This window comes from Nuphar pumila, chromosome 9, assembly GCF_984573655.1.
Source record: "Nuphar pumila chromosome 9, dmNupPumi1.hap1.1, whole genome shotgun sequence".
NCBI lineage: Eukaryota > Viridiplantae > Streptophyta > Magnoliopsida > Nymphaeales > Nymphaeaceae > Nuphar > Nuphar pumila.
In genome coordinates, this window is record NC_143257.1 from 78864177 (window position 1) to 78887783 (window position 23607).

Below are 23607 nucleotides of genomic sequence, written 5' to 3' on the forward strand. Positions count from 1 at the left end.
AAGCCCGCGACAAGGGCAGGAAAGTCTTCACCAACGAAGACTTCTGCAACGGCTTAGAAGGGGATGATGATCTGGAAAATCTTCCCCTTAAATTTATCAAGTTCGACAGTTCTGGAGACCCAAAAGCGCATCTCGCCACTTTCTTTGCTGAATGCTCGAGGTTCAAAAGGGATAACCGAACATTGTTTCTATGCTTCCCCCGCAGCTTGGAAGGAGTTGCAGCTAAGTGGTATGCTGAACATATCAACCCCGTCGAGCTCAAGGAGTTCGACAAAGTTGTGAATCTATTCATTGAACGCTTTTTGTTCAACACAGAGGCGCTTCCTACATTAAGTCACCTCTGCAATCTAAGGCAGAGTGAGAATGAAAAAGCACGGGACTTCATTCACAGATGGAGATCAGCTTGTAATAAGATGAGAGATCCTATCTCGGAAAGGCATGCATTGTCCCTAATCCTCAACAATTTTTCGCAGCCGTTAAGAGGATTGATCTCCACAGCACCATCCAGGACCTTCATTGAGTTGACTGAGCGAGCCGAATGGCTCGAACTGAGTGTGGAAAATGGAGTCTATGAAGGCTTCACCTTTTCCAAGAACAACTCCCATGGTGAGCAGAAGAAGAAAGCTCACTTCACTTATTCTGCCAACAACAACAACAAAGGCCGAAATCAACACAAAGGGTAGAAGAAAGATTACTGCTATAGCTCAGGCAGTTCGAACCACAAAGATCAGAAAGCAAACCCTGCCCCTCAATACAGCAAGCCTCCTCAGCAGGATCAAGGGCCGAAACTGCGTGAGAAGACTAGACATGAAGGATGGAGTTACGATAGAAAATTTACTCCTCTTGACCAATCACTCGAGGATGTGCTCGAGTACATGCTATCAAAGGAAATGGTTAAGTTGCCAAGATTGGCCGATCCCCCAGTGCCCATGGGGAAATGGAAAGATCAGTTCTGCAAGTTCCACAGGACAGTGGGGCACAACACTGAGAACTGCTTTGTTCTCAAAAACATCATGCAAGATCTCATTGAAAAAAACCTTTTAGTGGAAGGAGAAGAAGAAGAGAAGATGGATATTCTCAATCAGCCATTTCCTCCACACACCACAGCTGTAGTGTCTGCCCAACCATTCCTGCCGCATGAACGCATCAAGTCGTGTTCTGCACAAGATCTCCAGGTTCAGCACCAGGTGTCAGTACTACGACAAACAGCTCCAGATTCTAAGAAGATGGATCTAATCTCGGCATTCGGCAAAATGAAAGTTTCTGAAGCACCTGTGAAGTCAGTCCCCAAGTCAAAAGGAACTCCAGACTTCTTCAAACAAATCATCAAACCAAGGCCAGAAAGTTCAAGTCAGAAACCTTTGACCGCTCTGTCCAATGTTTCCATTCTTGACTTGGCCAAGAGTTCCCGCAAGCACCAGCAAGTACTGGATGATTTACTCAGGAAAATCAAAGTTAAGCCCAGTACCACTCCTGAAGACATGGCACAGATTTTGAACTCTGCCATGACAAATGCGCCAATCACCTTCTCGGATGAGGACCTCCCAAAGCTTCATTCATTTAATAATAATGCCTTGTACATTGTCGTTCGAGTCAGAGGAATGACGGTTCCCCATGTACTGGTCGATGGAGGCAGTAGCCTCAACATATGTCCCGAGATGACCGCAAAAGCATTAGGGATAAAAAATGAAGAATACATCCCAGATCCCATCACAATATATGGATTTGACAACCATGGTCAAACGGCAAAAGAAAAGATATTTCTAGTACAAGATCTTCATAAAATACCGGAGTTCGCTGCAGTTCAAAAGCAAGATGAACCATCTCCTCTAGTACAAGATCCGACTGAAGATGTCAATATCGGTTCAGCGGAAGATCCCAAAATTCTCCAGATCGGAACCAGTTTAAGTCCGGAAGAAAAGAAAAGGCTTACAAATTTTCTCAAGCCGCATGAAGAAGTGTTTGCATGGACATATGAAGACATGCCGAGCTTAGACCCAAATTAGTCGAACACCGTCTTGTCTTAAAGCCGGAGGCTAAACCAGTTAAGCAGAAGCTAAGAAAAATGGATCCCAGAATAGAACAACAAGTCAAGGAAGGACTTGAAGATCTGCTCAAAGCAGGATTTATCTGAGCTATTGACTACCAAGATTGGTTAGCTAATATCGTCGTTGTCCCAAAGAAAAGTGGCAAAGTAAGGATCTGCATAGACTTCAGAGACCTTAACAAGGCAACTCCGAAGGATGACTACCCACTTCCAAGCATCGATCTTCTAGTCGATAGCACGGCAGGACATGCCATGTTCTCTTTCATGGATGGATATTCCGGCTACAATCAGATTAAGTTAGCCGCCCGCGACCAATCAAAAACTTCCTTCACTACGCCTTGGGGCACTTTCTGCTATACAGTTATGCCCTTTGGGCTCAAGAATGCTGGAGCAACATATCAACGGGCAATGACCGTTATATTTCATGAGCAAATGCGCAAAATCATGGATGCGTATGTTGACGATATCCTCGTGAAATCTAAAGAGGGAGAAGATCACCTCGAAGTGCTTGATCAAGTCTTTAAGCGACTCATCCTTTATAAGTTAAGGCTTAACCCGCAAAAGTGTGTCTTTGGAGTCAAATCAGGCAAACTGTTGGGTTTTCTGGTCAGCAAAAAGGGGATTGAAATCGACCCAGCCAAAGCAAAGGCTATCATTGATATGCCACCCTCGAAGAATCTCAAAGAACTACATAGCCTTCAAGGACGTATGCAGTCAATCCGGCAATTTATTTCCAACTTGGCGATGAGATGTGAGCCCTTCAACCACTTACTCAGAAAAGGAGTGAAGTTCGAATGGGGGCTAAAATGCCAGCAATCGTTCGATCTAATCAAGAAGTATCTTCTCAATCCTCCCATCTTGAAGCCGCCAGAATTAGGAAAACCTCTTTTGCTATACATCTCAGTCAATCAAGTCGCATGTGGTGGATTCTTGGCGCAATACAAAGAAGGTAGCTTGATAGAGCACGCCATCTATTATGTGAGTAAGACTTTCATAGATTATGAAAAGAAATACTCTCACATAGAGAAGACCTGCCTAGCTCTGGTATGGATGTGTCAGAAGCTAAGACACTACCTGCTAGCATCTGAAGTCAAAATCTTGTCTAAACTCAATCCTCTCAAGTACATCTTGGAGCAACCTTTCCTAAGCGGACGGGTCGCAAAATGACAAGTCTTATTGATACAGTACGACTTAGAATATGTCTCGCAACAATCAATCAAAGGCCAAGCAATTGCAGATCAATTGGCGGATTTTCCTCTGGCAGAAGAAGTGAAAGCCGAAGATGACTTCCCTGATGAGCAAATTTGCAATATCCAGCAATTTCCAGTCTGGAATTTATTTTTCGATGGTTCTAAGAACATGGCCGGAATAGGCATCAGAATCCTATTAATCACTCCCGAGAAGGAGATGATTCCATTTTCTCTCAAGTTAGATTTTCAATGTACCCACAATATGGCTGAATATGAAGCCCTGATTCAAGGTCTAAAGATTCTACTAGACTTCAATGTTAAGAGAGTGCATGCCTACGACGACTCATTACTTGTTGTCAATCAAGTTCGAGCCGAATGGCAAGTCAAAGATCAGAAGCTATTTCCCTATCAGAAAATTGTTTCAGCTCTTGTTAACAAGTTCGAAGAATTTCAGTTATTCCATATCAAGAGAGATTTCAATTAAGTGGCCGATAGCCTAGCCAGTTTAGGCTCCATTATGGCATTCAAGAATGGAGAATCTTGTCGCTCTTTTGAAATTGGCAGACTTGACCAACCTGCTTTCCTTCCGGCGGAGCAAGTAAACCAGGCTGAGCAAAAGAAGAAGCCTTGGTATTACAATATCAAAACTTTCATAGAGACTGGCGAATTTCCTCCAGAACTCTCAAAGAAAGAGTAGCGAGCAATCCAGTGTATGTCCACTCGATACTTCATTCTGGCGAACGTCCTATATCGTCGAGGATTCAGTTCAGAGTATTCCAGATGTTTAAACGAAGACGAAGCCAAAGAAGTTGTGCGAGAAGCACACGAAGGCATTTGTGGTGGCCATGTCGGCTACCAAACCCTTGTCAAACAGATCGTCAGAGCAGGTTACTACTGGAAGACCATGCAACAAGACTGTTATCATTATGTGAAGAAGTGTGTGCAATGTCAGATACACGCACCTTCTATTCATGCTCTGACAACTTATTTGCAGTCCGTTGTTTCTCCATGGCCATTTTCTATGTGGGCCTTGAAATTCCACTAGAGGGGGTGAATAGTGAAATATGATAATGATCGATAAAATAAAATAATTAAGCAATAAGGCACAACACATAAAACACAGAAGTTATACTGGTTCGGTCAATATCCAGACCTACATCCAGTCCCCAAGCAAACCACTTGAGATTCCACTATAACATCCGAGTTACCGGATAAATAGTACAACACCCTCTTCCCAAGAGGTCTTCTTCTCTCAACAGAGAAGGGGCACACCCTCTTCCCAAGAGGTCTTCTTCTCTCAACAGAGAAGGGCAACACCCTCTTTCACAGAGGTCTACTTCTTTAAACAAAGAAGGAATACAGTGAATAACAGAGTTACAATACTTCCTATAGAACCTTCAGAATGATATGAATGCAGGAATGAAGGATTCTAAGAATGTTCTGTTTGTCACTCAGAGGATACTCTTTGTCAAAGAGCTGGACTTGACTTTTTCTCTTTTCTTCCTTTTTCTTTTTTTTCTCTTTCTTTTTCAAGGCTCTCTTTTCAAATCATGAATAGAACTTTTTCTCTTTGTAAGCTCACACGTCTATTCCATTCCTCTTGTTTGAATAGTTTATGTGTGTGTGTTTATATAGCTTATAAAAAGTAGTCGTTACATTTTTGGAATTGTAACTTTTTGAAATGTGAAATGTTAGGTCATTTCAAAACCATCTTTTAGAGAAGTTCGAGAATGCCTTTTTCCAGAAGAGTAAAATAGAGGGTACACTAGTCGTTGTATTGTTTTTAAGTAATACATATTTTATGTAAAAAGTCTATTTCTTACAATAGTACATTGAACGTTGGGTTGTAGTTTTGTCTTTATTCTAATTAATGATTTGAGGTACATTAGTACTTCTTTGCTTTAAATGAGTGTAAGTACTATGAGTGTTTTGAGATATTTATTTGTACATAGTCATGTCAAGTGTTTTCTTTATGTTGTGTATTTCAAAGTCTCCAGAGAGAATGAGGACCAAAAGGAAGGTCGACATTCTTTGAGAAGGATATTTAACAAGGATTTGTTACAGAAGACATTTAATGCTTTGTAAAGAGAATGATGACTTCAAGTAAGTCGACATTCTATGGTTATGAGAAAAAGTAACTAAAGTCCTTTAAAAAAACATATTTTATTTGTTTTTCTTTTGTGTAGCCGATTTATGTTTTTGTCTTCTTCTTGTATTAAGAAACATTTCATTAAAGAAGATAACTAAAGTCTTTTCAAAAACATATTTTATTTGTTTTTCTTATGTAGTCGATTTTATGTTTTTGTCTTTTTCCTATAAAAAAAACATTTCATTAAAGAAGATAACTAAAGTCTTTTCAAAAACATATTTTATTTGTTTTTCTTATGTAGCCGATTTTATGTTGTCTTGTATATAGTGTAAGGTACAATGACAAAATGTCTTTTTCATAAAAGGTTGTAAGAAGGTACAATTATTATATGACAAAATATCTTTTTCATAAAAGGTTGTAAGAAGGTACACTTGTTGGTTTTCAAAAAAGAACCTTTTTGAAACTATCGTATACTTTTATGATATAGTATGTATGAATGAGTATGTAATATGCAATATGCAAGTTCCTGAAGGTTCTGTTACATATGACTCTAAAGAAGAAAAAATCTTCATCTTGAGGTAGCCGATTTCTTCATTTGAACTTTAGGAAAGCATGGCTCATCAAGCTTTTTCTTCAAGGAGTATGATTGCACCATAGTTGTACTTGAACAGGAAGTCTCCATCCTTATTGGGTGAGATATCCTTGCATCAAATACTCGTTAGATTTAAGGCAAAACATATTCAGTCATAATATAACATTATTTCAAGAGAACATATTATCATATCATACAAAATCAAATAAGACAGTGTATCATATTATGTGACATCAAAACCGAGTTTCTCAACAGGCCTTCGATGTCGTAGGTCCCATCACTCCTTCAGCTTCAAATGACCACAAATATTTCCTGGCCGCAACAGAATACTTCACCAAGTGGGTAGAAGCTATCACTCTTCGCACAGTAGAGGGCCGACACGTGGTCTCTTTCATTCACAAGAACATCCTTTGCCGTTTCGGCATCCCACACGACATTGTGTCAAACAATGGAAGTCATTTCAAGAATGAAAAGATGAAGACATTCTGCTCAAAGTTCAAAATCTATCATCATTTTTCCGCTCCCTACTATCCTCAAGGGAATGGTCAGGCAGAGGCCACCAATAAGATTTTAATTCATATCTTGGAGCGAACTGTGGAAACAGGGCGTGACTGGCATGAGAAGATCCACGATGCACTATGGGCCTATCGTACCACTATTCGCACTCCAACGAATGCTACTCCATCAGAATTGGTCTATGAAATAGAAGTAGTGTTGCCGCTACATGTTCAGAAGCCCGCCTTGAAATTTGCTTCACTTCTGCAATTACCCCTTGATCAATACCAGCAGCAACGACTGGTACAGTTAGACTTGCTCGACGAGAGAAGGTTGAAAGCAGCAGAGCATGCTCAATCCTATCGCTAGAGAGTAGCCAGGCAATACGCAAAGTCGGTCATCGAAAGAAGATTCAAAGTCAATGATTTAGTACTTAGATCCACAGCCTATCTCAAGCATCATCCTGGCGATAAATGGTCACCAAATTGGGAAGGCCCATATGTCGTCAAAGAAGCATTACCCCGCAACTCATATCGGCTCATCAACACAGATGGGGTAGAATTGCCAGATCCTATTAATGCTTGACACTTGAAAAAGTTCTATACTTGAAATATCTAGTCTCCTCTTGTAATCCTTCCCGTTTCCTTCAAATAATGATTCAACTTTCTTTCCCAGTTACACTGGGGCATTTTTAAAATTTTGTTCTGTATGCAGGCAGGATAAAAAAATTCCTCATTTCACGCACGTGTGCATTCATATGCATCAATTCATATTCGTTTGTATTCAACTGCATTAACAACAATCCGGTCAGTATTGGGATTTCAACAAATAGTCCCATCACAATTCCTAAATGATTCAAAATTGAAAGGTAATCACCAATACTGAACCAAAACCCAGTGCTCGAACTGGTATTATTTCAAAATCCAGTATTCAAACTAGTACATGTTCAAAATCCTAACTTTTCGGAAAATCGAGTTCCGACTCGGGTTTTTATTCAAATCATTTTCTTCTGTTGATCCGGGTTCCGACTCGAGATCTCATCATTCGAGCTCTAACTTGAGCTCTTCATCTTCATTTTTTGGTCCGGGTTTTGACTCGAGATCTCTTTATTCATTCGAGCTCTTCATTTTCTTTTGTTGATCCGGGTTCCGACTCGAGATCTCCCTATTCATTCGAGCTCAGATGTGAGCTCTTCATTTTCTTTTGTTGATCCAGGTTCCGACTCGTGATCTCTGTATTTTATTCGAGCTCTGACTCGAACTCATCATTCTCCTTTGTTGATCCAAGTCATTTCGATCCTCAGGTTCTGTCAATTGCTCACATTTGATATTTTGCCCTCCAAATTCCAATTTAAATCTTCAAATCAGGCAATTCTCCAATTTCGACCTTCGGGTCAATCAATTTCCAATTTTTCGACCCTCGGGTCACTCAATTCTTAATTTCGACCTTCCGGTCACTCAGCTCCCAATTTCGACCTTTAGGTCACTCAATTCTCAATTTCGACCTTTAGGTCACTCAATTCTCAATTTCGACCTTCGAGTCACACAATTCCGACCTTCTGGTCAACCAATTCTCAATTTCGACCGTCAGGTCATCCTATTTCGACCTTCAGGTCATTCAATTTCCAGCAACCAATTTTCCAATTTTGACCTTTAGGTCAATCAAGCTCAATATCCAATTTCAATCATTTTCTCTTGCGAGAGGCCCTTTTTTTAGGGAGAGTTCGAGGGAGCTCGTTCTTTTCGCATGCTATCCAATTCGTTCGCTTAGCCCCTTTTCAGGGAGAGTTTGAAGGGACTCGCGTCTTTGTGAACCGTTTGCAAAACAATTTCCAATTTCACACGAGCAACCCTTTTTAACGGAGAGGCTCGACGGAGACTCATTTTCTTGCGACCCCCCGATTTCATACTAGGCCATTTTTCGTCATGAAGGATCCTCCTTGCAGGGAGAATGTGATGGACTCGTTCCTTTCATGATCCAATTTTCAGACCTCACTATTATCGGCCCCCTTTCCATAAGAGAAGCCTAATATTGGGGAGTTTTGACGAAAGCTCAATTTCTCTTCGAAAGTCCGTTTTGCAAACACCTCCTCTTCAGGGAAGAGAGGAGTATTTCCCATTTCCCATTCAGGTAAGGGCTAAGCCTGAGTCTCTCTTTTTGGGGAAAAAGAGAGGAGAATTATCGTCACGGATGTGGTGAGCCGGATTTCAAATACTCACTTTCACCAAGGATTTCAAGAAAACTTTGTCAATTTGTCAATCAAATTAGTTGTCGATTTCAGTATCTTTATTGCACAAATCTCTATCTCCATTTACCTTCAACGTTACTTCCAAAAGAGTGAAGCTTTTGCGAAAAGAGATTCAAAATTCAAATTCTCTTTATTGGCCAACCAAAAGGATGAAGGATAAGTCCTCGATATGGCCAGAAAAGAAGATTCAATGTTATTGAAAAGCCGTAGATGATCGATATTGATCGCAGTCGATGGCACATCTTTAAAGGCTATTCTTGTAAAGACGAGGCAGTGAAAATATCCTGAGCGCTAGAAAAAGAGAGCATTCATCAAAACCCTCAGAATCACCTAAGCCGCAATTAAATATCCGCAAAAGGGATCTCTCACCTGTCGTCAAGATGAAGGCAAATCAGGCGAGTAGACCCCCGGGGCCAAAGAAGATTCGAAACATCTCCAAGATGACGGAGTTTGTGACGGGTCCTTCCAGGGAAAGTCCAAAGCACTGTCGAGATGAAGGCAGATGCGATGAACCTCTCGACAATCCCTAAAAGATATTTAATTTCAACTATCATCCAAAAAATCTCTAACCCATGAGCCAATATCGTCAAAGAAGGATCGAAACATCTCCAAGATGAAGGAGCTTGTGACGTACCCTCCCAAAAGAGAGAAAGAGAGGAAAAGGAAAGAGAGAAAGTAAGAACATCTCCAAAATGAAGGAGAATATAGCCAAAACACCAGAGAGCCAAAAAGAGTGCAGAAAGAGTACCAGGAGAGAAGCTCTCAGGATATCAAACTGCCAAATCTATCAAGAAGTTTCTTTAAATTTGTGAAATTCCATTATCAATACTCTTTCATCAAATTGCTTTCATAATATCAAATTCTTTTTCCTATTCATATCAAGGAAATTGATAACTCCCTTGAAGAAGGTCAATCGCAAGTAATTTGGATTTCCAATCTCGATTCTACGAAGTGAACCTTGTCTGGAGGTAATACTTTTGGTAAAAGAGAAAGAATATCTTTGCAGCCATGTGCAACATTTTCAAAAAACATTGAATCAACAACAGAATTCTCAATATTTTGACAATATTTTCTAGCTATCCTGTCGTGAAGTGAGAGCGTGATATCCATTTTTGATACATCCTGACACCAATTTTAAATCCCTCTTAAGGACTTGATTCTTTCCCTTCTTTGAGAGCATGAGCTCTCAGAATTGCACACTTCCCTGTGTCCCCACTGTCCAACCATAGACAGTCCCATTTCGGTTCAAGGTCGAACCACCAATCATTTTCTCGCAAGAGGCAATTTCAAATGCTGATTTTAGTCTCAGCAATGAGGCGCCCAAAATCAATCCCTTTTCATGCTTTAGGGACCCCATTTTCCTCCCTTTTCCAAAAACCCTATCGGATTTATTGTGCAAAATCCGAAGGTTCCATCATGGTCTCTTCCTTCGAGGATTCCATCCATTTTCTGCCCGATCAGGATAAGGGTATAAACCTGAGCCTCATTCAAAGAGGTATTTCATTTTCCGCCCGATCAGGATAAGGGTATAAACCTGAGCCTCATTCAAAGAGGTATTTCATTTTCTGCCCGATCAGGATAAGGGTATAAACCTGAGCCTCATTCAAAGAGGTATTTCATTTTCCGCTCGATCAGGATAAGGGTATAAACCTGAGCCTCATTCAAAGAGGTATTTCATTTTCCGCCCGACCAGGATAAGGGTATAAACCTGAGCCTCATTCAAAGAGGTATTTCATTTTCTGCCTGATCAGGATAAGGGTATAAACCTGAGCCTCATTCAAAGAGGTATTTCATTTTCCGCCCGATCAGGATAAGGGTATAAACCTGAGCCTCATTCAAAGAGGTATTTCATTTTCCGCCCGATCAGGATAAGGGTATAAACCTGAGCCTCATTCAAAGAGGTATTTCATTTTCCGCCCGATCAGGATAAGGGTATAAACCTGAGCCTCATTCAAAGAGGTATTCCATTTTCCGCCCGATCAGGATAAGGGTACAAACCTGAGCCTCATTCAAAGACGTATTTCATCTTCTGCCCGATCAGGATAAGGGTATAAACCTGAGCCTCACTCAAAGAGGTATTTCATCTTCTGCCCAATCAGGATAAGGGTACAAAGCTGAGCCTCAATCAAAGAGGTATTTCATTTTCCGCCCGATCAGGATAAGGGTATAAACCTGAGTCTCATTTCGATGAGATATTCCATTCCCCAATCAGGTTAAGGGTCAAACCTGAGCTTCGTTCCATGCGAGGTATTTCTGTCCCATCCAGGTTAAGGGCAAAAACCTGAACTTCGCTCTCATAGAGCAAATCTTTCCTCTTTATTCTCCATTTCATATCTACCATCCTCCTCGGGCTAATATCTCCACACCCAGTCAGATCCTTCTAACTGTGGCATTTTTTTTTATATAGCCCAAATTTGGTGTGATTTTCTTTGCCACTAAGCTCGGCCATGAGCCGGCTTAGTAGCAAAGAGGGGCATCTGTAAACACCCCAAATTTTCACTCACCTTCCTGACATTTCCACCAATCATCACATTTCGGTTCTCCGGAACCAATGAAGGGTAAAATGGTCATTTTCTAAGATTGAACCTTGCAAAAAGTCCTAAATTCCATTCTCGAGTCTCAAAACCTCTCTATTTAGACTCAGAGACATCTTCAAATTACAAATCCTCCAAATCTCATGCTTAACCAGAAGTCAGAATTTTCAAATCCAAACTCAGAGTGATATTTCATAGAACATGTCTTTGCATAGCATTGCATCATTTCACTGCACAACATGTCATTTTGAGATCCAGAACTCCTGATTTTCAAAAATTGTCAATCCAGATTTGATTTTTTAAACTTTTCAAAATTGATGTTCAAAACCCTGGGCCTTCAAAATTACCAATTCTTCCCATTTTACCCCCAGGATCCCGAGTTAAAAAAGTTTTCTCAAGAAAACGATCTGGATAGTCTTTGACATTGATTTTTAAAATTTCGTCAGTTGAAAAGAGGGGGACACAATTTCAAAATTCATAAGATCTTATTTCAAACTTTTACAAAAAGGCTCCGAATTTCTCCGCATCTTTCTAAATTTTGCCCAGAAGAACCATTTTTTTCAAGTTTTGAAATCAAACCAAAAATTCACTTCGTGTTTTCTAAACTAGCCTATTATTGTGAAAATTCCCAAAATATCTCATTTGGCTCGTATCTCAAATAATTGACATGGGACCCACCTCGAGGTGGTGTCACACTCAAATGCTAAAAAAAAATTCCCTTATTTTCAAAATAGTGCCCATGCGGAAGTGGCACCGATTTATAAAGCTTTTTTTTAACTCAATTTTAATAAAATAGTTAGTGGGCCCACGTAGGTGGCACCCCACTAAAACTCTTTGCCAAGAAAAACATTTTTTTAAAAAAAGTTTTCAAATCTAGCTTAGGTGGCACCACCTTAAAACAACAACATTCGTTTTACCATTTTGTTTTGTTTTTCATTTATTACTATTACTTTTCAACCCGAATTTTTTTTTATCTTCACCTAACTTTTCAAAAAAAATTTGCTGGAGAAAAGGGAGCCGTCCCCCCTTTCAAATGGCGACAATTTTGAAAATTTTCAAAAATCAGTTTTAAGCTTATCAAAATCTTTCACGAGAGAGGCCCGAGCTTTTGGCTGAAAGGGCAGAATTGTTTTTTAAAGGGAGGCTTAGGCCATCCGAAAAGGGGACTTGGATTTTTTTCTCCCCTAAGCCTTCAGCGCCTCCTTCTTCACGGATTCCCCCCTAAGCCTTCAGGGCCTCCTTCTTCACGGATTCCCCCCTCTGCTGGCAGGAGAGAACTTGTGGAGATTCTCTTGGCAGAAACCCTCTGCTCCCCTCTGAAGTTTCGATCCCCTTTTCTCAGCCGTCGTGTAACTCAACCTACATCGATCCAGTTTCTTCAAGAAGTAGTCGAGGAGGGCATTCCCTTTTCCTTCTCCATCGCCTGGCCCATCGCCTGGCCCCTCTCCTGATTCGGTGGAAGGATTTGATCCATTCCAGCACACGAAGGAAGCACCGTCTCTATCGATTCACAGTAAGTAATTCATCATTTCCTCTAATCGATGCCCCCATTTTTTTTCTCGACATTCACCATTGCCATTTCCTTTCCCCAACTCACGGTGCACCCAAAAGCAGGTCGTGTGTCGTTGAACTGTCTATAACAGCATCAACAATACATATTTTGCAACAGTAATATCTGCCCATTATAGTTGAGGCTAACAAAAATTTCATAACTTTTCCTATGCTTTAACGTATTGTTTGCAGCCACCTCCGTTTTTTTTTCATATGTCTGTTATGTTTCTTAGATGAATCCTATTCATCACATCCCCTTTCTTTTTTTTATTTTCTGTTTTAGCAGCTACAACATCTCTCACCGTGGCCTTATAACCAATCCACATCCTGTATTGTGTTGGTTCCCATGCACACTTAGTCATTTGTTATTTGCTATACACATTTTTTTTTTGCTCTTTTCTATAGTATATTACTTTGAACATTTACATTAAACTGGATCCTGAGAATAGTGAGTGTTTTGCTCTGACTGAGATGCTCAAGTATTAGATCTCACCATCACTGCATAAAAAGTCTTTTTTTTTAGAAATCAATCTCCATCGCTTGCATGTGATTTAAGAATGATATGAGTAGCAGGTACCTTAAACTAATCATCCTGATAAAATGAAGCAGTTTAATGGCATTTGTGAAGTAAGAGAAGGGCGATCTCAAAGAAGGCGGTAATGGTTGTGTCTTGATGGTCATTTAAGTCTTTAACTCAGTCTGTAAATTTGCCTCAGCAGGCTCGGCACTAGCAAAGTTCATGTCTGCTTCTTCATAACAGACGTTGCATTCAATAGTGGAATGTCATCGGTGCCTGTGCTGGAAATAGCTCCAGACCTACGTGAATACTTTATTCCGCTGTACTCATGTTTATTTCAAAACCATCTGTGAGTTCAAGGGTCCCTTTTTCAGTCTGGCGGTTCCCCATTTTATTTTTTATTTTATTTTTCTTTCTCCTCTTTTTCGGTGGCTTTGGTGGAGAAGTAGCCGCAGAGATTGGCAGGAGTTCAACCTCTTCTTTCTTCAGAAAATCAGACTTGAAGGGTCTGTCTTTTGGGTCAACAGTGCTACCCTGGGCCTTCAGTCTGTAACCTTCGCTATGGAGCTGATGGATTATCATGAAAGTTGAGCTCTTAATTACAATGTATGTGGATGGGCAAATGACAGGGTATACCTTGGTATTCAAATTCTTACCCATAATGAGAGAGCCTCCTACATTAAATCTGATTTGAGCATGTGGTATTTCTCATTCATGTGTAGCATAGAAATTCCTTTTTCCATACGTGGGACACAGGACTGCTAGCTAAGCTATATTTTGTGATCTTATCTTCTTTCACGACCCTGCAGCTGATAGTGAGGATATTTCCCAAAAGCCAAGGATTCCTTCCAGTTTATGCCATACTGCTAATTTTTTTTTATATTCCTGTTAACCAATCTATAACAGAGTTGATGAGCCTAGATATTGGCCTTTTTGGCATTCATTTTGATTCCCTTTTTGATTTATTTCATGGTAATATAATATGTTTCCTTGATTGACTGATTTGCTATATTTTTCCTTCCCCTTTGTTAATACAGAAATAGGACCATTTTGTGTATATATTAGCCTTGCTTTTGTTGGAGAGCATTCGTTAGTTATGTGGAGGATAATAATTAGTGTGCAGCATGTTTAATTTCTACCATTATATATGCAAGCACTAATGATTCTTACTCATGTCATGGGTAAAGAGCCAACCTCACTTATTTGCACAGGCTTCACTCATAAGACGATACTATTCATCTAGCGTGGATCGGCCACCCCTGATCGCATTGCTTATGCAACACCAGGGCATTTGCATTTCCCTTTGTATGGTGTATTTTTGTGTTAACCCACTTTTGCAGGAAACTCTGGAGGCTGTTAATGTACATTTTTCTTTTTATTTGCTTTATGTCAGAGATGTAATAATTCAATTTGGAATGATATTTACTTTTACTGCCTAGACTAGGATGCATATCATATAGTTTAAATTTATGCAATATCCTGTTTTTATGATTCATGCATTTTATTTCAAAAGCACTATGGATGAACACGAATGGCACGTGCACCAACTCTTAGGGAGTTGATGAACTCAGTGGAATCCATATTTACGGCCCTAGTCGGAATATGGACGAGACCCAGATCCATCATCTTTCTACTAGTCACATTGAGCCTACACTCTTAGGCTATCTTGAAAATGCACCTTATATTTCCAATGTTTTCAAAATATTGTGAATTAACTCAAATAAACCCTGAATATATTCATGGCCACAGTCAGAATATGTGAAGGATTTACTTTGGTTTAATCCACAATTTTTTTAACAAATTTTTTTTAGAAATCTTTTCAAAAAGTGCATTCATTCATTCAAATCATCTGCATCATTCGTTTTTCTCAAGATTTTCTCAAAAGATTTTTACTTCATGGAATCGATTTCTCAAGAAACTATGATGATATTCGGAGTTGGATTTTCCAAATCAAAGTTTTCCTATGATTTTCCCTAAAAAGTTATTTTCTTAAGATCCATTTTCAAAAGGAATTTTCATCTTTCTCAAGAATCAAAGTTGATTTTCAAACATGTCAAAAACAAGATTCTCAGGATTTAAATTTCCTAAGTTCTGAATTTCCTTCTCCAATGATTTTCCCTACAAAATTTTCTATCATTTTCCTAAGAAAATTCTCAAAAATCTAAGTTTTCCCAACAAGTGCTTTCCTTTTCAAATGTTCATCTTTTCTCAAGAATTCCTTCCATTTTTTTTGAGATTATCATTTCTTCATAGTTTTCCAAATTTTTATAACTTTCTCAAAATTTTCCCGAGATTATCATTTCTTCATGGTTTTCCAAGTCTTTTTAAACTTTCTCAAACTTTTTTTTTTCTGAGATTCTCATTTCTTCATGGTTTTCTAAGTATTTCTAAACTTTCTCCAAATTTTCTCGAGATTCTCACTTCTTCAAGATTTTCCAAATCTTTATAAACTTTCCCGAGATTTTCAAACCTTCTTCATCTGAGTTTTCCTGAGAGATTAATTTCCATCTTTTTCTGAGAAATTCTTTTCAACTCCAAATATTTTCCAAGCATACATCATGTTTTCCCAAGCTGCATTTTACAAAATTCTCACAGCACATGCCTGAATTCTCTGTGCATTTAGGATAGAACATGATTTCGATGATTTAACTAAGTCAAGCACAATTTTGGTCCTTGGTTCGATTACCCCTGTTAAAGGCGGCAGGAACGGTCGAACCTCGTACCGACAGGTCGAGCCCCATCCCATGGATTTTCCCGCAATTTTCAAAATGGAGGCGAGTATTTCAAAACAATTTCCAAAATCCGGTCAAGTTTGAATCGCGAAAGCGTTTCTCCCTCTCTCTTCCGCAAGGAAGGGAAGACGGGGAAAATTTCGCGATGACAACAGGTTTGGTGACCGTGATGGGACCTGTCCTCGTCTGGTCAAAGTAGTGCTTGACTTAGTTTAATTATCAATACTGTGTTCTAAAATGTCAGCTCTTTTACTTTTGATATCATGCGAACCTAGGAGCCTAGATTCTGACCTAGCTGACATTGACTGCATATAGCCTAGGCATGGTTTGGTAGGACCAGATTGAGGAGAAATTTTCATGCTCACGTAGACTTAGGTCTAAATATAACTCTCCTCAATTTAGGATCTGAATGCAAACAATGTATGCTTCTTCAAAGTTTTCAAAATCTATCTCTCTCGGATTTAGAGCCCTCTATTTCTTGCATGTGATCATTTTTTAAAACCTCCATTACCTATCATTACCCGGTCTTCACGTTGCTGGGCTCTTTTCCAGAACCATAGTTCGGGACAGAGCCTCACAACTGGGCCAATTATTTGAGTTAACACCCCCTACCACGTACCGCGGGCCACAGTCTGAAGTATATCGGTAGGCGCTCAAGGATGTTGAAAAACCTTACCTTAGAACCGGAGTTGAAATTCTATGCCACGTACCTCAGATTTCGGTTTGAGTATATCGGCATAACTGGATTGGACAAAGATGATCTGAACTTAGAGTTAGGATTAGGGTCCTACAGCTGTTTTCAAATTAATGCATCTAGAGTCAGCCTTTTAGGGAGTGCTGAATGTGCATAAATGTTTGTGCAGGATGTGATTGTATGTATGATTTTCTCCATTCTTTATATTTCTCAATGTTTTTCTTAACTCATTAGGTTTTTTTCAAAATATCCTTATTTTCCACAAGATCTTTTTCTCAAACCCTGGATAATTTTCTCAAATATCCCATTTCTTCCAAAACTCCAGGCGATTTTACATTCTACCTTTCTACTGGATCTCGAATTTCCAGCTGCATTTTTATCCTGCCTGCAAAATGTTTTCAAAATTTCTCACATTTTCCTAAGTCTCATTCTGAGTCTTTCTCTGTTTTCAGTTCGATGGCATCCAGTCAAGTCGATCCTATCTTTTCTGAAGGTCACATCTCCTATGAGGTGCGACAAGGTCATCCTGAACATCGAGCCCTTAGCACCGGAACTTTCATTCCCCGGTGGTACTATTCCTGGCTAAAAAACTTTTCCCGAATATTCCCGGACCATTTGAGCGAGTGCGGATTAGAACTGGCATCAGCAGTCGGAAAGCAGACCATCAATGGCAACCTGATCCATGCAATGGCGGAGCGATGAAATCCTCGAATGTGCACCTTCTGGTTCCCATGGGGAGAAATGACCGTCTTAATGGATGAATTTTCAGAAATCATGGGGTTACCAGAACCAGCCGGTCAACCAGGAGACCCATTAGAGCATCAATTCCTTATCAATGTCAAGGGTTTGGACCCCCGAGATTCCTTAGCTCGTATGACAGTTCGTCGATCTTGGCCTCTGATCCAGTTGAAAGGAAATGAATATGTTGACCTACTTGAGTTGTACCGCCAGTACGGGACCTTCGTCGAAGTCAGCTCGCTATCAAGAACAGCCAAAGAAAGGATTCAGAATGCAATGGTTCTGTGCACTGTAGGATTATCCCTCTTTCCAGATGGACAAAACTACATGGACATCAGAATAATTCAGCTTATGAGAAGATGGGGAAGTCGGCAAACCAATTGCCTCTCCATAGCCATGGCAGCGCTCGCCTTCCTATATCGAGGACTGACTCGATTCTCACTTGGAGAATCCATTTTAGTTGAAGGTTGCATCTATGCACTTTAGTCCTGGTTTTTCCAACATGTTCCAGCCCGACCAAGCTCTTTCAGATACAATGGTCAAGAACTCCTTCCAGTAGCGCAGTACCGAACCATGATCAACAACATTAAGGAAGATGACGTTGTTTGGGACTATTTTGATCGACAAATATCTCCTCCCAGATATACCTACGCTTATGGCAAGCGGTTCAAGTTGCTGGGACCTTTCTTCTGCACTTACCAGAGAGATGTGTTCGGCAGTTCTCCCAGAGGCAGCAGTATGTCGAAGCCCGACTGTTATCAGGAGCTATGGCAGAGTTCGATCTCACCTCCGCACAATGGTCCGGGGCATATCATTCTGCCCGCTACAGCTGGGATTCCTTTGTCTCTCTTAAAATCTTTCCAGGTCCTAGAGTGTCTGCCGACTATCATGAATGGTGGCAAATTGTTTGTCCCCCACCTCTTTGTCAAGATCAATAAAGTCATGTTTCCTCATTTCTATAAAATTGTCTCTCTTTCCATTGTGGTTTGACGACCTCGCCTAGGTAACAAGGCATATTTTCGTTGTTTATTTCTTTTGCAGAAGGAATGACAACACAATTGTCGTGATTCCCGCGATGACTCAGTCCCTAGTATTGGGATATCTTTTTTTAAATTGTCTACCATATTTTCAGCAATCATTTCTTCCAAAAAATCAATTCCTACAAAATCTAATCAGGTCTTTGCCCTGCAGAGAGCATCCACAACATTTGATGGTGCAAACAAGATAAGGCAAAAGGACAGCAACACCGCAGTACTCGTCAGCCTCGGAAGAAGAAATGGGTTCCCCCCGATCCGAGAAGAGTCAAGAGCCGCAACAAGAAGATGATGGCATAGACCCTCAAATGTATGCCATGTTTCGCAAGATGATGAATAAAATGATGAATGAGCAGCCCGGGACCAGCTCAGAAAGGAATCCATTTAGAGAAAAGTTCCATGGTCACAGGGGTAAGAAAGCTCCCAAGAAGCAAATCCAGCCAGAAGAGATTTCAGATGAATCAGACTCAACTGAAAATACTGATGAAGAATATGAAGTGCCTCCGGCATTTCAGAAACATGGCCAAAGTAAAAGCCACAAATCAAAGAGCCGGGATAAAAAAGAACCTTTACAAGCGCAGTTCAAGGAAATGGCCCGAGTTGTCAAGGATCTCCAAGCCCGCGACAAGGGCAGGAAAGTCTTCACCAGCGAAGACTTCTACAACGGCTTAGAAGGGGATGATGATCTGGAAAATCTTCCCCTTAAATTTATCAAGTTCGACGGTTCTGGCGACCCAAAAGCGCATCTCGCCACTTTCTTTGCTGAATGCTCGAGGTTCAAAAGGGATAACCGAGCATTGTTTCTATGCTTCCCCCGCAGCTTGGAAGGAGTTGCAGCTAAGTGGTATGCTGAACATATCAACCCCGTCGAGCTCAAGGAGTTCGACAAAGTTGTGAATCTATTCATTGAACGCTTTTTGTTCAACACAGAGGCGCTTCCTACATTAAGTCACCTCTGCAATCTATGGCAGAGTGAGAATGAAAAAGCACGGAACTTCATTCACAGATGGAGATCAGCTTGTAATAAGATGAGAGATCCTATCTCGGAAAGGCATGCATTGTCCCTAATCCTCAACAATTTTTCGCAGCCGTTAAGAGGATTGATCTCCACAGCGCCATCCAGGACCTTCATTGAGTTGACTGAGCGAGCCGAATGGCTCGAACTGAGTGTGAAAAATGGAGTCTATGAAGGCTTCACCTTTTCCAAGAACAACTCCCATGGTGAGCAGAAGAAGAAAGCTCACTTCACTTATTCTGCCAACAACAACAACAAAGGCCGAAATCAGCACAAAGGGTAGAGGAAAGATTACTGCTACAGCTCAGGCAGTTCGAACCACAAAGATCAGAAAGCAAACCCTGCCCCTCAATACAGCAAGCCTCCTCAGCAGGATCAAGGGCCGAAACTGCGTGAGAAGACTAGACATGAAGGATGGAGTTACGATAGAAAATTTACTCCTCTTGACCAATCACTCAAGGATGTGCTCGAGTACATGCTATCTAAGGAAATGGTTAAGTTGCCCAGATTGGCCGATCTCCCAGTGCCCATGGGGAAATGGAAAGATCAGTTCTGCAAGTTCCACAGGACAGTGGGGCACAACACTGAGAACTGCTTTGTTCTCAAAAACATCGTGCAAGATCTCATTGAAAAAAAGCTTTTAGTGGAAGGAGAAGAAGAAGAGAAGATGGATATTCTCAATCAGCCATTTCCTCCACACACCACAGTTGTAGTGTCTGCCCAACCATTCCTGCCGCATGAACGCATCAAGTCGTGTTCTGCACAAGATCTCCAGGTTCAGCACCAGGTGTCAGTACTACGACAAGCAGCTCCTGATTCTAAGAAGATGGATCTAATCTCGGCATTCAACAAAATGAAAGTTTCTGAAGCACCTTTGAAGTCAGTCCCCAAGTCAAAAGGAACTCCTGACTTCTTCAAGCAAATCATCAAACCAAGGCCAGAAAGTTCAAGTCAGAAACCTTTGACCGCTCTGTCCAATGTTTCCATTCTTGACTTGGCCAAGAGTTCCCGCAAGCACCAGCGAGTACTGGATGATTTACTAAGGAAAATCAAAGTTAAGCCCAGTACCACTCCTGAAGACATGGCACAGATTGTGAACTCTGCCATGACAAATGCGCCAATCACCTTCTCGGATGAGGACCTCCCAAAGCCTCATTCATTTCATAATAATGCCTTGTACATTGTCGTTCGAGTCAGAGGAATGACTGTTCCCCATGTACTGGTCGATGGAGGCAGTAGCCTCAACATATGTCCCGAGATGACCGCAAAAGCATTAGGGATCAAAGATGAAGAATACATCCCAGATCCCATCACAATATATGGATTTGACAACCATGGTCAAACGACAAAAGGAAACATATTTCTGGAGGTATTCATCAACTATTCGGTGCACTCTGTCCTTTTCCATGTGGTTAATGTGCCACCCACCTACAACTTGCTGCTCGGAAGGACGTGGATTCACAATGCTAATGCAGTGCCTTCCACCCTGCATCAATGCGTGAAGTGGTCAAAAGGTGGAATGATTACCACAATACTGGGAGAAGACCCCGAAGAAAGGCTCCCGCAGCCCATGATTCCTCGGCCATCATTCAATGCGGATATTCCCCGCATCAGGGAAAGTGAAGAGATCAATCTCGGAGAGAATCGAGAAATACTTCAGGCATCCTCAGAACTATCTCCGCACACGGTAGCCATGACCCGATAGAGAGGTCCTCAATTCTTCAAGGTTGGAGGCCGAATCAACTACAACGCTATTAAGGATCATCCCTTGTTTCCTCAATTCATGAAGTCAAGAAAGGGATTCGATTTGCTCCTGAAACATGGTTATCAACCCTTCAAGGGACTCGACAAAAATGAGGATGGCCGCATCGAGCCAGTAATTCAGAAGCATCGTCCCCACAGAGCAGGACTGGGGTTCTCCAGCGGAAGCTCGCCAAAGAAGACGGTTTTTTTCAAAGGGGCACAATAAAGACCATTTGTTATTTCTTTCTATTCTTTTCAAAATAAATGTCTCATTTTATCAAATGTCATTGATCAATTCAATCAATAAAATTCCAAGTTTCTTTGTCTATCTGGATGCCATTTATTCCCTTTCTGTCTGTCTCTTTATTTCATAATTCAATTTCATGCATAGTTCTCTTCAAATGATTGCTTGTCTTATTATGGGCCGATTTATCTGAACCAAATTTTTCATCCAAAAATTTCAGAATGACTTCCCGGACAATTAAGAAGCTCGTTCTCAATCCCAAGGCTTTTAAGAAGTCGGCAACAATTCACAGAGTTAAAGCAAGCACCGAAGATGGCCAGATTGCAAAGCGATCAGATGATTGTGCAGAATATGATCAGTCTCTTCAGGAATTACCGGAGTTCGCTGCAGTTCAGAAGCAAGATGAACCATCTCCTCTAGTACAAGATCCGACTGAAGATGTCAATATCAGTTCAGAGGAAGATCCCAAAATTCTCCAGATCGGAACCAGTTTAAGTCCGGAAGAAAAGAAAAGGCTTACAAATTTTCTCAAGCCGCATGAAGAAGTGTTTGCATGGACATATGAAGACATGCCGGGCTTAGACCCCAAATTAGTCGAACACCGTCTTGTCTTAAAGCCGGAGGCTAAACCAGTTAAGCAGAAGCTAAGAAAAATGGATCCCAGAATAGAACAACAAGTCAAGGAAGGACTTGAAGATCTGCTCAAAGCAGGATTTATCTGAGCTATTGACTACCAAGATTGGTTAGCTAATATCGTCGTTGTCCCAAAGAAAAGTGGCAAAGTAAGGATCTGCATAGACTTCAGAGACCTTAACAAGGCAACTCCGAAGGATGACTACCCACTTTCAAGCATCGATCTTCTAGTCGATAGCACGGCAGGACATGCCATGTTCTCTTTCATGGATGGATATTCCAGCTACAATCAGATTAAGTTAGCCGCCCGCGACCAATCAAAAACTTCCTTCACTACGCCTTGGGGCACTTTTTGCTATACAGTTATGCCCTTTGGGCTCAAGAATGCTGGAGCAACATATCAACGGGCAATGGCCATTATATTTCATGAGCAAATGCGCAAAATCATGGATGCGTATGTTGACGATATCCTCGTGAAATCTAAAGAGGGAGAAGATCACCTCAAAGTGCTTGATCAAGTCTTTAAGCGACTCATCCTTTATAAGTTAAGGCTTAACCCGCAAAAGTGTGTCTTTGGAGTCGAATCAGGCAAACTGTTGGGTTTTCTGGTCAGCAAAAAGGGGATTGAAATCGACCCAGCCAAAGCAAAGGCTATCATTGATATGCCACCCTCGAAGAATCTCAAAGAACTGCGTAGCCTTCAAGGACGTATGCAGTCAATCCGGCGCTTTATTTCCAACTTGGCGATGAGATGTGAGCCCTTCAACCACTTACTCAGAAAAGGAGTGAAGTTCGAATGGGGTCCAGAATGCCAGCAATCGTTCGATCGAATCAAGAAGTATCTTCTCAATCCTCCCATTCTGAAGCCGCCAGAATTGGGAAAACCTCTTTTGCTATACATCTCAGTCAATCAAGTCGCATGCGGCGGTTTCTTGGCGCAATACAAAGAAGGCAGCTTGATAGAGCACGCCATCTATTATGTGAGTAAGACTTTCATAGATTATGAAAAGAAATACTCTCACATAGAGAAGACCTGCCTAGCTCTGGTATGGATGTGTCAGAAGCTAAGACACTACCTGCTAGCATCTGAAGTCAAAATCTTGTCTAAACTCAATCCTCTCAAGTACATCTTGGAGCAACCTTTCCTAAGCGGATGAGTCGCAAAATGACAAGTCTTATTGATGCAGTACGACTTAGAATATGTCTCGCAACAATCAATCAAAGGCCAAGCAATTGTAGATCAATTGGCGGATTTTCCTCTGGCAGAAGAAGTTAAAGCCGAAGATGACTTCCCTGATGAGCAAATTTGCAATATCCAGCAATTTCCAGTCTGGAATTTATTTTCGATGGTTCTAAGAACATGGCCGGAATAGGCATCAGAATCCTATTAATCACTCCCGAGAAGGAGATGATTCCATTTTCTCTCAAGTTAGATTTTCAATGTACCCACAATATGGCTGAATATGAAGCCCTGATTCAAGGTCTAAAGATTCTACTAGACTTCAATATTA